General features: G+C 35.3%; 1 protein-coding gene across 3 annotated transcripts in view; it reads left to right on the forward strand.

Moving 5' to 3' along the window:
* The window catches only part of LOC129758569 (extracellular serine/threonine protein CG31145), a 211,988-nt gene that overhangs the window by 182,354 nt on the left and 14,505 nt on the right, over positions 1–15,129 (forward strand). For all 3 annotated transcript variants that reach the window (XM_055756099.1, XM_055756098.1, XM_055756100.1), the window contains one exon: positions 5,386–6,038. The gene's annotated coding sequence lies outside the window, so the exon portion shown is untranslated. The remainder of the gene's footprint in view (positions 1–5,385; positions 6,039–15,129) is intronic.

Genomic DNA, 15,129 nt, shown 5'->3' on the forward strand with positions numbered 1-15,129 from the left:
TAATTCGCTTTAGAATAATGTTGAAATTTTAACATTAATATTTTTAACGAATTAAATTTTTTCCATGGAAGGTGTAGCAAAGCACACCGGGTCAGCTAGTATGATATAAACGATTATCTAATCTATTTCAATAAATTTTAATGGTTTAATGTCTGTTCCTTTATAAACTCGGAAAACACAGAATGAAGCCGGAGATGGTTTCTATAATAGTTTGAATCCTTACCATCTCAAAAAACGGGGATTCCCATGCAAAAATTTCACAATATCCAAAAAAAAATTTAAAAAAAAATTGCATCAAACTTGCAACAAAAACTAAAGCCTAACTTTAAGAAGAGGGTGAAGACTTTCATACAAAGTCTATGCAATGTACGATAAAGCTGAAACCAATTCGATTTCGATTATTTTGCACTCAAAGTTGCCGTTTGTGATTCAACTCTATCTGTTGCACCCGTGTTGAAAAAAAAATTGGTTTGAGAAAAATTATCACTTTCAACATCTTTCAAGGTCTTGTGATCTTGTGATAGCTCAGTTAGCAAGTCAGTTGCCTCCTGAGCCGATGTCCATGTGGTACGTGTGTCCCAAGAGTAAACATCGAACACAGTTGTACCGGAAAAGTTTTCCAATAACTCTTCGCCAACTGCATTGTTGATATAATGTCGCGAATGCATAAAAATGGTAAAACGACTAAAATAAAAACAAAGAAAAATCTTTCATTTCTTATTATTTTCTATCCGTATATGAAATTTTATAATCTTTAAATATTCGTACATACAGAACATGCCTTTGAAACCCTGATGCTGTCGTTTGACACCGAAATACTTCTTACTTATCATCATGAAAGCTTTTTTTTTCATAAGTGTGCTATAAATCACAGATCGGATTTTAGCCATCTGGAGTAGACTGCGATAAAATTAACCCGAAAATCACAAGATCGTTCTCATTCGAACGGTATTATTAAGATAGTCAAGATAATTGGAGTGAAATGAAGATACTGGGTCACCAAATCTAAAAAGCAGATTTATTTCTCATCCAACATTGCTAATTACGAAATCAAAACTGATCAAGATTAGATTTCGGTACGCATTTGCAATTTTGCTGCCTGTTTAACTCCTCTACCGCGCGTCAATTGCCAAGCTCACTCTCTTGTCGAGTAAGTTGTTCGTCGACTGACTGCCTGCCAGGCTGCTGTTTGACTTGGCCGTTTAGCAGAATGGGCCAACTGGCTGACTTGAGGGGAAAAACTAGTGGCCCCAACCCGGTGCTAATGACAATTGATGAGCTAATTGAATGAGTTTAAAATGGCACTTGATTATGAAATTGGCTGCCGGTATGCTCTTAGATACTGCTGTTGGAGCCTCCGATGACTATTATTGTTCTTGACTGGCTGGTTGGCAAAATGGCAAAGTCGCTGACTGGCTTTCGATACAGTTTCGATTCGGTTATTGGCTCGGTGTGGTCGGATCGATTGGGAAATGAGTATCGGTATCCGACAGTGGGTAAGGGGAACTCAGCTTGGCCCTATGCACACTATTGCCAACTGTTGTTGGGTTAACCAGAAGCTTTGCAGCAACTGGCTTTTTGTTCTTACTTGCTAGGGTTTGTATCTACCATTGTCGACAGTCATCCGTTGCTTGATGTGTCGATGCGTTGCTTCCGGGAAGCTGTAAATTAATCCCTTATTTCCGGTTACTGGTACTTCAAATCAATTAGACAAACGCATTTCACTGTTTTTGCTAAGTACTTTTACACTACATGTCGAAAGTAATAAGATAACGTAAAGTGTGGTAATTTTGATCACATTTTTCATCCATCATTGAATATTAAGAAAAGGATCGCTTCTTCGTGACATTTAAAAGTTATGATGGAAAGGGGTATAAGAAATGATCATTGATTGTAAATTTTAAACGTCACTAGTGGTTGCAATTAAATGTTTATCACTCAACCATTTCAACTCAGTTCATTTTTCGGAGAAACTTCGATCAGCATGGTTTTTTAAGAATTCCAACATCTTCAAAATTATGAAATTCCATTGAGCAAAAAAGACATAAAAACTTAAATAAATTATTTTTTGCTAAGACCATACCGATTTTTTACGCTTCGTTTCAAAATTGACATAATTTGACAAATTTTTGCATTTTTTTGATCGTCAAAATTCGAAACACAGAATTTTTGATGAGTTTTCAAAGGTAATTGGTTTTCAAACTTTTTGTCAATTTGCAATTTCTCAGATTTTCAATCCCCTTTTCAAAATTTAGCCATGATCTTAAAATAAATCCTCATGTGCAACGTACAGCTTCTAACTTCAGTTTTCTTGGACACTTAATGATATATTTTTTTGTGCATTAGTCATTTTTCCGAAGAATGGTTTTTTCTATTTTTTTTACTAGACTTTGAATAACAGAAAACTGAAGTGGTGTATTTGAATAATGTCTGAAAATCATATTTGTGCCACCTTACGAGGTTTCTAAAACTATAAATTTAGTCAAAATCGGTTAAGAACTGTTGTTTTTCTTGATGTAGCAGTTAAAAGCGAAGAGTGACAAATTGATACTCAAGGTCTGATTTTGGGTCCACAAAAAAAAATAACATGCAAAATTTAAGATTTCAAAAATTCATTGTGAGTCATCGAAGAAATTATACTATTTGGATGCATCTGAAAAAAATAACAAGCCCTCCAACTTCCCATAGTGTCATATTGGCACTCAAAAGCGGATTAGGGTTAATTATGTAAGTAATTTTTATAACTAGCTAAAAAAAGAAGCATGTGATGCGTACAAAAGTCAACAACATAAAGAAATATATGCTTACACAAAGCAAAGATGATGACAATTGGGTTGAGATTTTTATCTCCACACACTTCTGAGATATTTCTAGTGGTCCACGTTTCCCCACTCTATCCAGAAATAATACATGTCAATTTTTTTTAATTAGGTAGAGGCTAGGTCTTCTCACTATTCCCATTTTCTTGTTTTCTTCAAGGTTAACCATTTGATAGGGTTCCTAGCCATTTGCCCTATACGGGATTGCTTTTGGAAAATGTCCAAACTATCTTAAATATATCATTTAATAATAAGGTTGCCAGGTTTTATCCGAGTTTGCCCGGATGTTTTATACAAAAACATGAAAAGGCCGTTCCGGTCGGGTTGCCCGTATTTCATTAAAAAAAACCCGAATTTTGCCAGAATTTATTCACTTTATTTGCAAAATCAAACAAAATAATAAATTACGTTTCCATATTTTTTTAATTATGCGTCTATAACGAAATGTTTTGAGCAATTTTTATAACAATAATCAGAAAAGGTTTTTTAAACGCCTAAGGTTTTATTTTAAGATATTTTGATAAGTTTTGATGGAATTTTTTTTTCTAGATTTTTGTTGAGTAACTTCTGGGTTTTTACCTAATTTACCCGGATGTTGCCTTAACTTTTGGTTGATAACTTACAAATCAAATGCTCAGATTAAAGTAGCCCACATTTGTCCGGCCCAGCTCCGTATTGAAAAAATTTCTGGCAACCTTACTATAAAGCATGGATCACTTCAAATCTGGACGCATTGAAACAGGTTTATCTCGGAGCTTTGTAAACGAAATAAAAATGTTTTGTTATCAAAATGTAGGGTTTTTATTGCACTTTAAAGGAAAAATAATAAAAAAAATATTCCGATGTTGTTTTGATGAATTTTCGAACTTTTCGTCGAAACTCATTACAGTTTGGACACCCTAGTTATTCGCTGACCTCAGCGGCCATTTTGTTCCACAATCTCTTCATCTCTGTTGCATCCAGAGTCGTCCTACCATTCTTCTTCATCTTCTGCTTGACAATTACCCAAATTTTTTCGATAGGGTGGAATTGAGGGCAGTTAGGTGGGTTGAGGTTCTATTCGACAAAATCCACCCGTTGGCCCGATACCACTGTTGTACCTCTTTGCTGTAGTGGCAGCTTGCCAAATCTGGCGAAAACTTAACTGGTCCTTTGTGAGATCTAATGTACGAAAAAAATTGTTTTTCAGGCATTCTTCCTTGTACATTTCGGAGTTCATGGTCTTGTTTTTCACAAAAACAGGAGTTTTTCATCGGCAGCTGCAAATACCTTGCCAGATCAAACACTTTCTTGCTAACTTCTCAGCAGAAACGAATTCGAACTTGCCGGGGACATCACTATGACCAGTGCAGTGCACCACTGCAATGGCTTTATAAATTTTTTGGCCAGGAAGCTGCCCAAAATCCATCTTCACGTACGTTTCGTCATCCATGAGGATGCATCCGTCGAACTTCGTTGGAATCTTCTTGTATAACTTTCGGGCACGTCTTTTGGCTTCTAAATTCTGCTTCAATCTCCGGTTTGGTTGCTTACTGGTTCGATAGGATCGTATTCCTTCGCGTCGACGAATCCTCCTGACGGTGCACCGGTCGGCGTTGAATTTCTTGGCAATGTCGTAGTCCGACTACCTTGATCGTTCTCAACACCTTCAAATGCAGTTTCCGATCCTTAATTCCACTATGACGCTTGGTATGAACCTGCCGCTCGATAGTATGCATCTCACGGAAACGTTTGAGAACGCTGCATCGCGATTTTTGAACCCGACCACGTCGAGTTTTTGACTTGAGTGTCCAAAATTAATTTTCGTCTCGCGGCTTCCATCACGTGTAACTTTTTTGAAACAAAACGAATCGTAATGAAATTTAAACAACAATTTAAACTGTAGTTGATTATTTTCATAGTAACAAATCGTTTTTGGACCCAAAAATGAAAGTTGATCATTCAGTTCAGTTTTTTCATAAGTTTAACATATTATTTCGATAAATCTGGGCAAAACCCGGATTAGAATTGGCTCAAATGTGTCATTGAATTTCAATCTGGAAAGCTTCTTCTAAGTGTAATTATAATGGCCCTTTCAACTCATTCTTACAATAATATGAATCATTAATTCGTGAAACTGAATCTAAGTAATACATTTTTCCCCTACGTTTGCAGTTAATTTTTATGTCATCTGGCCAAAACGTGGAAATATTCAAAAAACATTCAATCACCAAAGTTGTTATTAATTTCAAATTCTTACCAAAACCAGAAAGAGCGAACCTCAGTCGAAATCAAAAGTCATCATCGCCCAATGGGAAACGATGATGATTTAAGCGAAATTCAAATTTTCCCATCGTCATTAGAAGCCAAACCTCATTTGCAAACACCGACCAACCACATCGTACTATACAGATCATGTACAATTTTGAGCACATCAAATACAGCGCAAACCTCGGAACAACATTGGCTCTGTTTGGCGCTGTACACGTGCACAATTTCCCCCACAACATCCTCCATCCATCGAAAGATAAATACCAATCAGCTAATTGATTGTACGTTTTTTTTCTTTCTCCCTCTCAAATGGCAGGAAATCTTCCGGTTTTCAGCGTGGCCAACATCGGAACTACTAGACAACGCTCCTCGCTGGCTGATGCATCCATTCATTCACAGCACCGCCACCAGATGATGAGGAAACTTCGAACGGCCAACAGCAACAGCCACAAAAGATCCCGCTAAGCCGATTCACTACAGATGTTGATGAAAATTATCGGCTCTCGCTTTTGTTCGAAATCCGCTGCCTGACCCAATCTGAAACTGCCACAGATTCAAAAGCGCGCGCGTCGGTGGAAAAGCGATGCCAAACAGTCAGGGGCTTACGGAAAACGGCTATCCGGCACCATAGCGTAACCTACTACTACACTGGCTCACTCACCGTATAGGAGCTTAGACCACTAAACTGCCCTGGACCTCACCACTGGGGTTTGCCAGCCGAACCAGTTCCGGTATCAACTGAACTAGGATCGCATTGCCAATCTCACTAGCTGCTGCTGCTGCAGAAATTTCCTGGTCCTTTGCTCACGTGCTCGGCAACCGGCAGCATCGGAAAACAACCTGAATCTCTGGAACTCCCCTCCCAGCAAATGCCAAACGCCGCCGACGTCATCGCAACCGAAGTGAAATAATAACAATAAAAATAACTACGACGAGGAAGCGAGAAACAAGGCCGTAGTTTATCGAAAGGTAAGCGATTTGTTGTATCGTAATCTGCATGTCGGTTTCAATACCTACTGAACCCGGTGATTTTCGTATCGGTACAACTGATAATTTGGCCATATCGCTTTAAGATTGGAAATATCAGGGTACCGATAGTTGGGATAACTTACTGGAACATTTTATGAAATTATTAGCACTAGGTTTATTATAACTTCAGATGAACCGAATACCGACCAAATATGAAGGACGGAAATTTGACTAACCGAACTGACCTTATACACCCACACCCACAAATCAGACTCTTCTCCAATAATGAACTTTCATGGAAGTGGAATTATCGGTATAAGATTCTATGCCGGACCGGCACTAACAAGCTTCCTAATAACTGGCATTGTCCTTCCAGCGCAACCGAACGAAGTTTTCGATCACTTAAACTGATAGAAGATGAAGCATCAAAGTGTTGCATGCATCTATGGCTAAAAATTATATTTATTTTAAATATTCTACAGTTTGAAATCTGAAATGAAACTTTACTGTTAACGGAGAACACAAGTGCGGTCGCATATTTTTCCGCTGTCGTGTTTTGCTTCGTGCTTTTTCCAAACTTACTTTTCCTTCATTTTTAATGATCAAGTTTCAATAATTTTGACAGTGCGGTAAATTCTTCTATACCAGTCGACTCTTCAAGTAAAGTGCAATAAACGCAAGTTAGAATCGCGTGCGAAGTTTTTGGAGGTGAAATTATCGAAGGGGTTAGTACTTCGCCTTCTGAACCGGTTTTTAACCGTTTTGCTCCCAATGTGCTGTTGGGTTGCAGGTGAAAAGAGAATAATATCTAAATAACACAAGTTTTATCAAATTATGTGTGAAATGGTTTATAAATCCAGTTTTCAAACGGGTACGAGCATGCAGTCATCGTGAAGTGAATTGTCGAGTAGACTGAGTCGATTTTGGGGTCATTTTTGAATTTCTCAAACCCTGGTGTCTAAAAAGCTTCGTATTGGTCCGAAACTCATCCATGATTTTTTGTAGAATTTTCAAGTAACGTTTACATGAGTAAATTTGATCTTTTTATTTTGTATGGGAAAGTGGAATATTTTGTACTGAAAAATCAACATCATTTTTGTTTCTTCTGTGTAACCGGGCCAGCTGATGGTTTTTGTGCCAATTTTTAAAATTCCCAAAGGAAATTTTGCACTGAACAACGTTGTCGAAGACTGTTGCTTCGTTTCTTATTAGGAAAAAAAAGTTATTAGCTGTTTAACAGGGGTATGTCTTTTCGCATTGATGAACAATAAATTTTAATGACATCACTGCAGGGTGCCTTTTCATGCAATACTTCGCGAGGCTCCAGCAGTGATGTCAATTAAATTTATTGTTTATCAATGCGAAAAGACATACCCCTGATAAACAGTTAATAACTTTTTTTCCTAATAAGATACGAAGTAACAGTCTTCGACAACGTTGTTCAGCGGAAAATTTCCTTAAGGAATTTTATAAATTTGCACAAAAACCATCAGCTGGCCCGGTTCCACAGAAGAAACAAAAATGATGTTGATTTTTCAGTACAAAATATTCATTTTTCCCATACAAACCTAAAAGCACAGACAAACAGACAAGACGCTTAGAAGAAAAACAGTACGAATTTTCGCAAGAGATTACATTCCCATCTGGTGTCGGTATTGCCTACCAATCAGTTTTGCCTAAAATGAAATGTTCGAGGTAGCCTAAGATGTTGTGATGTTGAAAAGTTGTAAACAAAAAAAACATTTGCTTTGAGATCTTGTCAGTTTGATTTGTTGCGTGTGATCGAGAAATTCCATTTCATTGGAGATCAGGGAACAAGAATTTACAAAACTGTATTGAAGAAAGAGTGCCAAGTTATTGTTACTTATATTCATATATTAATGAAAGTTCTGGTGCAAGTTAGTGCTCTGGTTAAAACCGAAGGCTTTACGAGGATATTAGAAACTTCATGAACGGCAGGAGCACAGTAGAAGGAAATTTGAACGGAGCTTCGTCATCCCTCTCAACCAGAGTTTCTTATCGGATTGAATATAAAAACTGCCTCAAAAATTATTCAAATAACAATTTTATTTTGCAGAGTCATACTATGGAATTTAACAGTTTTATTGTCCCGGACTAGGTAAACCCTTGAGTTGGAGCGAATCCCATCGACAAATACTAGTAGAAGCACTAGTTATTGAACAGGCACCAGATATTGAACACTAGTAAAACACTAATCAATTAAAACAATAATATTCAGTAGAAAAAAGAATTAAAAATCGTTGTGCCACTGTTGAAGCATCTTCTACTTATGTTCATATTTTTATTAAGAATTTCGGACTCTTATAGCCACAATCCCCGAAAGAAGACTATGTGTTCAAATTTCGGCTTGATTTTTCGACTGGATGAAAAAAAACAGCCTTTTTTTGATTGGGAGAAAAATTGGATAAAAGACAAATAAACGTCTTAGATAATAATATGATTGTTTTCAACTAAGTCTTTTCGACTGAATTCTGGAAGAGTGGCAGTCTTTATTTTCCCTATTTTCTTAAAATCTAACTAATTGAAGTGTTCAATCATTGGATCACAGAAAACGCCGATGTTTCAATTGTTGAACGTTCAATCTTGCAGTACTCGTTTCGTAAAGAAATGCATGTACCAGTTATTGAACAAACATCGGTTGGTGCTTGAAAATGTAAACAAACTGTTTCTTGGTTGCTAACTCAACCAAAATCGCCCCTGCAAGGCATACTGTCAAGCGAAATACCCCTAAATATATGCAATGATATTCAATGTTTACGTGTTCATTAATTTGAACATTGCCTGTTAAATATTTGAATCTTTGTGTTCAATCATTGGGACAAAAGCCATTTTGAAAAAAGGGCTTATATGTTAATTTCAAAACATATTACCGCGAAAAAAATATATCGATTCGAAGCTGAGAAACAAGCTTAAGCTACACTATCTAAATTTTATCTGAAAAACCTTTCGTTATTATTTATTAGCCACAAATGCGTTGCATCCTAAAGATGGTGTTCAATATATAGTGTTCTTACCCTATTTGGTTTTAAGATGGTTCCAATCGATAATCGAACCAACTCATGAACTATCGAAAATTCCTCCATCCGAAATAGATGAAAACTTATCAAATTGAACTGCTTCGAATTTCATTGTTATACATAATGTGTTTTAAATAAAACTGTCATTTTAAAAAAGACTGATCAGATTTTTCTTTTTATTCCGTTTAATTTTTAGCGCTTAGTTGTATCATAAATAATTATTCATATTTAATTTTTGCATGCCATTTTTCTTGTCAGTTTTTTAATATTGTTGCAAACTGTATGCAGCCCAGAATTCAATATGTACTTTTTGTTTTGTTATTTTTGCTTTTCGTGAACATGAACAATAGGGTGTCCCAAAATTGCATAACTTCTGGGAATCTGGGGGCTCACCCTCCAAATGGTAGATTAGGATGTGCAGAACAAACTTTTGTATGGGGCCGACTAAAAAAAATCATGTTTAGAGGTTCCGCAAGCGCGATCTTTGAAAAAAGTCCACTTTCAAAAGATTTGATTTTAAATAAATTCTGGGTCCAAAAATTTTCATAAAATTTATTTATTTTATATTTTTTTAATTTTGTTTGAGTTTAATACTATACGTAAAAAATGAAAAATGAACCGAATTTGTATCAAAATGTAAAACAAGCAGGCTATTAACAAGAAAAAAAATTTTTTTGGTCCAAAAATTTTGGATTCAACTGGGCAAAATGTGTACCAAGTGTAAATATTTTTAATACCAATGCCATCAAAAGATGCGGATTTTTGTGCACTTAAAGTTGGCTGAACAAAACATGTTGTTTGTATCATCGTGAAAAGAGCTATTCATGGTTTAATCCTTAACAAAAAGCACAATTAAGGATATTTTTTATTCAATTTATCTAATTTGTCTTAATAATACCTACTTTAAAATCGAAATACTTGCAAAAAAGACTTGGATGGTTAAAGAAAGTCATCAGATGGCCATATGCCAAATTTGAGCGGAATCGGACAACAGGAAGGGGTTGCACTGAATCTCAAGTGTGAAAGGGATTCTGAGACATAGTGTTCTAAAGAAGCATAAAAAACTGGTTTTCCATCATAATTTTTTTTTCTTTACCAATCGATTGCTTTATTATGTTAATTTTATTAAAATTTCAACTAAGACTAACATTTCACCTCAAGACTGCAACTCGATTGGACTTAAAACAAAAAAGTTATGGCTGTTCCAAGATTGTATTTTTGTGGTAAATTGCCCTGTAAAACGCAATGAGTAAAATGTACTCATTGTGTGTTAAACGACAATTTGCACAAAAAAAAACAATCTTTGAACAGCTATAACTTTTTTGTTTGAAGTCCAACCGAGTTGCAGTCTTCAGGTGAAATGTTAGTCTTAATTTAAATTTTGATAAAATCTACATAATAAAGCAATCAATTTATAAAGAAAAAAATGTATGATGAAAAACCAGTTTTTTATGCTTCTTTAGAACACAATGTCTCAGAATCCCTTTCACACTTGAGATTCAGTGCAACCCCTTCCTGTTGTCCGATTCCGCTCAAATTTGGCAAATGGCCTTCTGATGACTTCCTTAAACCATCCAAGTCTTTTTTTGCAAGTATTTTGATTTTTAAGTAGGTATTTTTTAATACAAATTTGATAAATTGAATAAAAAATATCCTAAATTGTGATTTTTGTTAAGGATTAAACCATGAATAGCTCTTTCCACGATGATACAAACAACATGTTTTGTTCAGCCAACTTTAAGTGCACAAAAATCCGCATCTTTTGATGGCATTGGTATAAAAAATATTTCACGCTTGATTTACATTTTGCCCAGTTAAATCCAAAATTTTTGAACCAAAAAAATTTTTTTTCTTGTTAATAGCCTGCTTGTTTTACATTTTGATACAAATTTGGTTCATTTTTCATTTTTTACGTATAGTATTAAACTCAAACAAAATTAAAAAAATATAAAATAAATAAATTTTATGAAAATTTTTGGACCCAGAATTTATTTAAAATCAAATCTTTTGAAAGTGGACTTTTTTCAAAGATCGCGCTTGCGGAACCTCTAAACATGATTTTTTTTAGTCGGCCCCATACAAAAGTTTGTTCTGCACATCCTAATCTACCATTTGGAGGGTGAGCCCCCAGATTCCCAGAAGTTATGCAATTTTGGGACACCCTAATGAACAATCATCGATAAAAGAGGGATGAAGGAAGGTTGTTTCGAGTTCAGACTTTTTTTCACGTATTTAAAATGCGGTTCTCCTATTTGATCCGTCTTGTCCATGTGACCATCTGCTTTCCGAACGGGTCCTCGGTCCGGGCAATCGTTGTCGTCGGATCCCAATCGTCATCTTCGGTGATGTAATAACTCCGGATCAGGAGCCGAAAGTCGGCCGCACTAGTCCTGAAGTCATACATCACGACAGTCTTCCAAATACATTGAGCTTTCGAAAGATTTCAAACTACATACGTTGACTCCTAAAATACATATGCACTGGTTATTAGAAGCTCGGTCCTGAACGAAGATAGTTGGTTTACATTCCGATCAAATTTATGTACTAGTCAGATAATTTCTGCTGTTCATTGTGGTAAATTTTTCAACGTTGTAAATAACTTCGAAATTCATCTCTCCTAAAGCGGGAATCAAAATTTCGCTGGATCAAAACAAACGGAAATTAACATTCTATAAGCACCATGGTGATGAAAATATTATTACCATCATTACAAAGCTACCATGACAAAAAAAATCAAATTTTCCTCTTAGCGATTCTAGTGAACTCTGGTGGCGATATTGCCTAGCTTCGATACAGATTTGCGAAAAACGAAAACCGAGTGTCCCGTCTGATTGTATGTGCTAAAAGTTCAAATTTCAAATTACAAAAAATATTGGATGAGTTTTGGACCAAGACGAAGCTTTTTAGACCCCAGGGTTTGAGAAATTCAAAAATGACCCCAAATAGACTCAGTCTTTTGTCGAGTGGAGAAGAAATATGACGTTCTAGAAATAGACACTTGATAAGTCCGATGGGAATAATATTCTGTGTGAGAGAATAATTCGAAAACATTGTTGGAAATTTGGAAAAAAATCTTAAAAAGTATTTCGGAATATTATTTGTCAATAAGCTCTTGAAGAGCAGCTATTTAACGTGTGTTGTCATAAAAAATATTTTCATATTTTGCATGAGAAATAATTCATTTGAAGGGTTTCCGTAAAAATTAATAGATTCATGATTCATGCAGTTTTCCTGATGATAAACGTGGCTCTAGGATCGTTGCAGATGTAGCAGAACAGGAACTTCTGTGGAACTTCCAATCTTTAGATTTTAATTGTCTTTCTTCTTCTTTTTTAACATTGCTCTAAAGGTAATGCAAAACATTAAAAAATAAGCGTGAAAACATGCGTTCTGCGTATATTTTATTCAAGGAAATAATAATTGAAAATAGTCATTCTCTTTGAGTTTTGTTGATTTTTTTTTGGGTAGGGTAGAAGCACTAGTTATTGAACAGGTACCAGATATTGAACACTAGTAAAACATTTACCGATTAAAACAATAATATACAGTAGATGAAATGAATCAAAATTCGTTGTGCCACTGTTGAAGCATTTCATACCTATGTTCAAATTTTTATCTAGAATCTCGGACTCTTAAAGCCACAATCCCCGAAACTTGAATATGTGTTCAAATTTTGGCTTGGTTTTTCGACTGGATGAAGAAAACAGCCTATTTTTGATTGGGGGAAAAATTGGATAAAAGACAAATAAACGTCTAAGATAATGATATGAGTGTTTTAAACTAAGTCTTTTTGAATGATTTCTGGAAGAGTGGCAGTTATCCTTATTTTCATAAAATTTAACAAATGAAAGTGTTCAATCATTGGATCACAGAAAACGCCAATGTTTCAATTATTGAACGTTCAATCTTGCAATACTCGTTTCGTAAAGAAATGCATGTACCAGTTATTGAACAAACATCGGTTGGTGTTTGGAAATGTTGATATGATAGCCTCATTCCTCGAAGGGCTATCCTAGTTCCTGTCACTATCAGTAGGTTGGACGGTGATATACCTACGATCAAGAACGACCGTTCAGTTCGGAGTCTAAACTAGAAGGGATTTATTTCACTTACTTAAATGCTAACGAACCCCGTTTGAGTAGTCAATACGTGACTCTTTATGCAGAGCTCAGCATAATCGCTGTCGCTCGGGTGGCGTGATTTGGATTATGCTGAGTTCGCTGTTTACTTAAACTTATCGCTATGCGCTCTTCTGTGGAAGGGGCGTATCCACCACAATGTAAACAAACTGTTTCTTGGTTGCTAGCAAGGTGGGTATATATTCAGGAGGTGTTCCCGAATAACGAATTCCCGATTCAGCCATTTTGGCTATGTAGGCTATGCAACTAAACGGAACTCATGAAGTTTGTTTACCAACAAACCACCGAAAAGCTGTGCAGAAAATAAACAAACTCATTGAGAGCCCCGCTCACTCCTCGCCTACTTACTGTGAAAGTCGGAGAACCTAGTGTATCAAAAGACCTTGGTTGCTAGCTCAACCAAAATCGCCCCTGCAAGGCATACTACCAAGCGAAATACCCCTGAATATATGCTATGATATTCAATGTTTACGTGTTCAATAATTAGAACATTGCCTGTTCATTATTTGAATCATAGTGTTTAATCATTGGGACAAAAGTAATTTTGAATAAAAAGGCTTAAATAATAATTTAAAAACATATTTCCACGGAAAAAATAAATCGATTCGAAGCAGAGAAATAAGCTTAAGCGACGCTATCAAAATTTTATCAGAAAAACTGTTCGTTATTATTTATTGGCCACAAATGTGTTGAATCCCAAAGATGGTGTTCAATATATAGTGTTCTTACCCTATTATATTAAATTGTTTGTCGACGAAATGAGCCAATTTTGGGCTACTGGGTTTAATGACAATCTGTTTGTTTTTTTTTTGTATTAAAGAAAATAAACTTGTTTCTTGTACCATGAAATCTTTTGAAAGGGTAGTTTTCAAAAAGTTTCGTGGCTGTACCTACTATTTTTCTGTTCCTATAACGTTTCTTTTCAATAGCGAATAAAGGCGCTATAATCAAGGTCAAAGACCAGAGATGATGGGGCACTGAAATTCTTAACATTTGATTTAGCCGTTAACTGCAAATATAATGCGGAAATAGATTTTTTTCATTTCCATCCACAGAAGGACGACTTCAAGAAGCCCATCATCAAGGAGCACAAAAAATAGCAACGATGAAATATTTGATAACCAAACGTATGGTACTGTTGTTCACGTTTCTTCTTCCCTGTATACCAGTTGTCTCTAAGTCCAATACTGCACAGTGGAACCGGCCTAGAAAAGATGAGTAGTAAATGTACTTTTACTACTCACCGGGATGTTGACAAGATCTGACTGTGTATGTATCATAAGCATAAGTATAAGCATAAGCATGAAATGAAACTTTACTGTTAACAAACAAAAGCGTGTGGAAAGAAATTCACAAGGCTTCACATTTTGTTTCATCCTAGTCCATATGGGTTAGGCTGAAATAAATTTGAAATCCTTCTTTTGTCAATTGGAGTTGAAACATCTCGAAGAAGACCCATCTTCATGATGTTTCAAATAATCCAAATTTTCAAAAAAAAACTGGAAAAAAGTGAACAAAAACTTTCATGCAACTAAATAAATTGCATACAATCTTGATTGCAAATCAAAAAAATTCAATCATTTTCTGAAAAAAAATCTGGAAAATGTTGTTTTGTTTTTGATGAAGAGCATTCCAAAAGTTTTCATTCAGTCAAACCGTTATACTAGATCATATAACTTCTACATTATAATTTGTTAAAATTAGGTCATGTAGGTATAAGAAGATTTTTTAATATTTTATGAGAATCATAAACTTAAAATCAAACTTCCAAAATCAAAATTTTTTTTCTCGTTATTTTTTTTTTTTCATAATATTAGGAACCGCAATAGCTATTGGAAGTTTTTGTGCTTTATTTTGCAACAAATCGACTAAATTTTCAAAATTTTGATTCTTGAGTTTTTTATGTTGTTTTTG

The sequence above is a fragment of the Uranotaenia lowii genome, chromosome 3, assembly GCF_029784155.1.
Source record: "Uranotaenia lowii strain MFRU-FL chromosome 3, ASM2978415v1, whole genome shotgun sequence".
Taxonomy (NCBI): Eukaryota; Metazoa; Arthropoda; class Insecta; order Diptera; family Culicidae; genus Uranotaenia; species Uranotaenia lowii.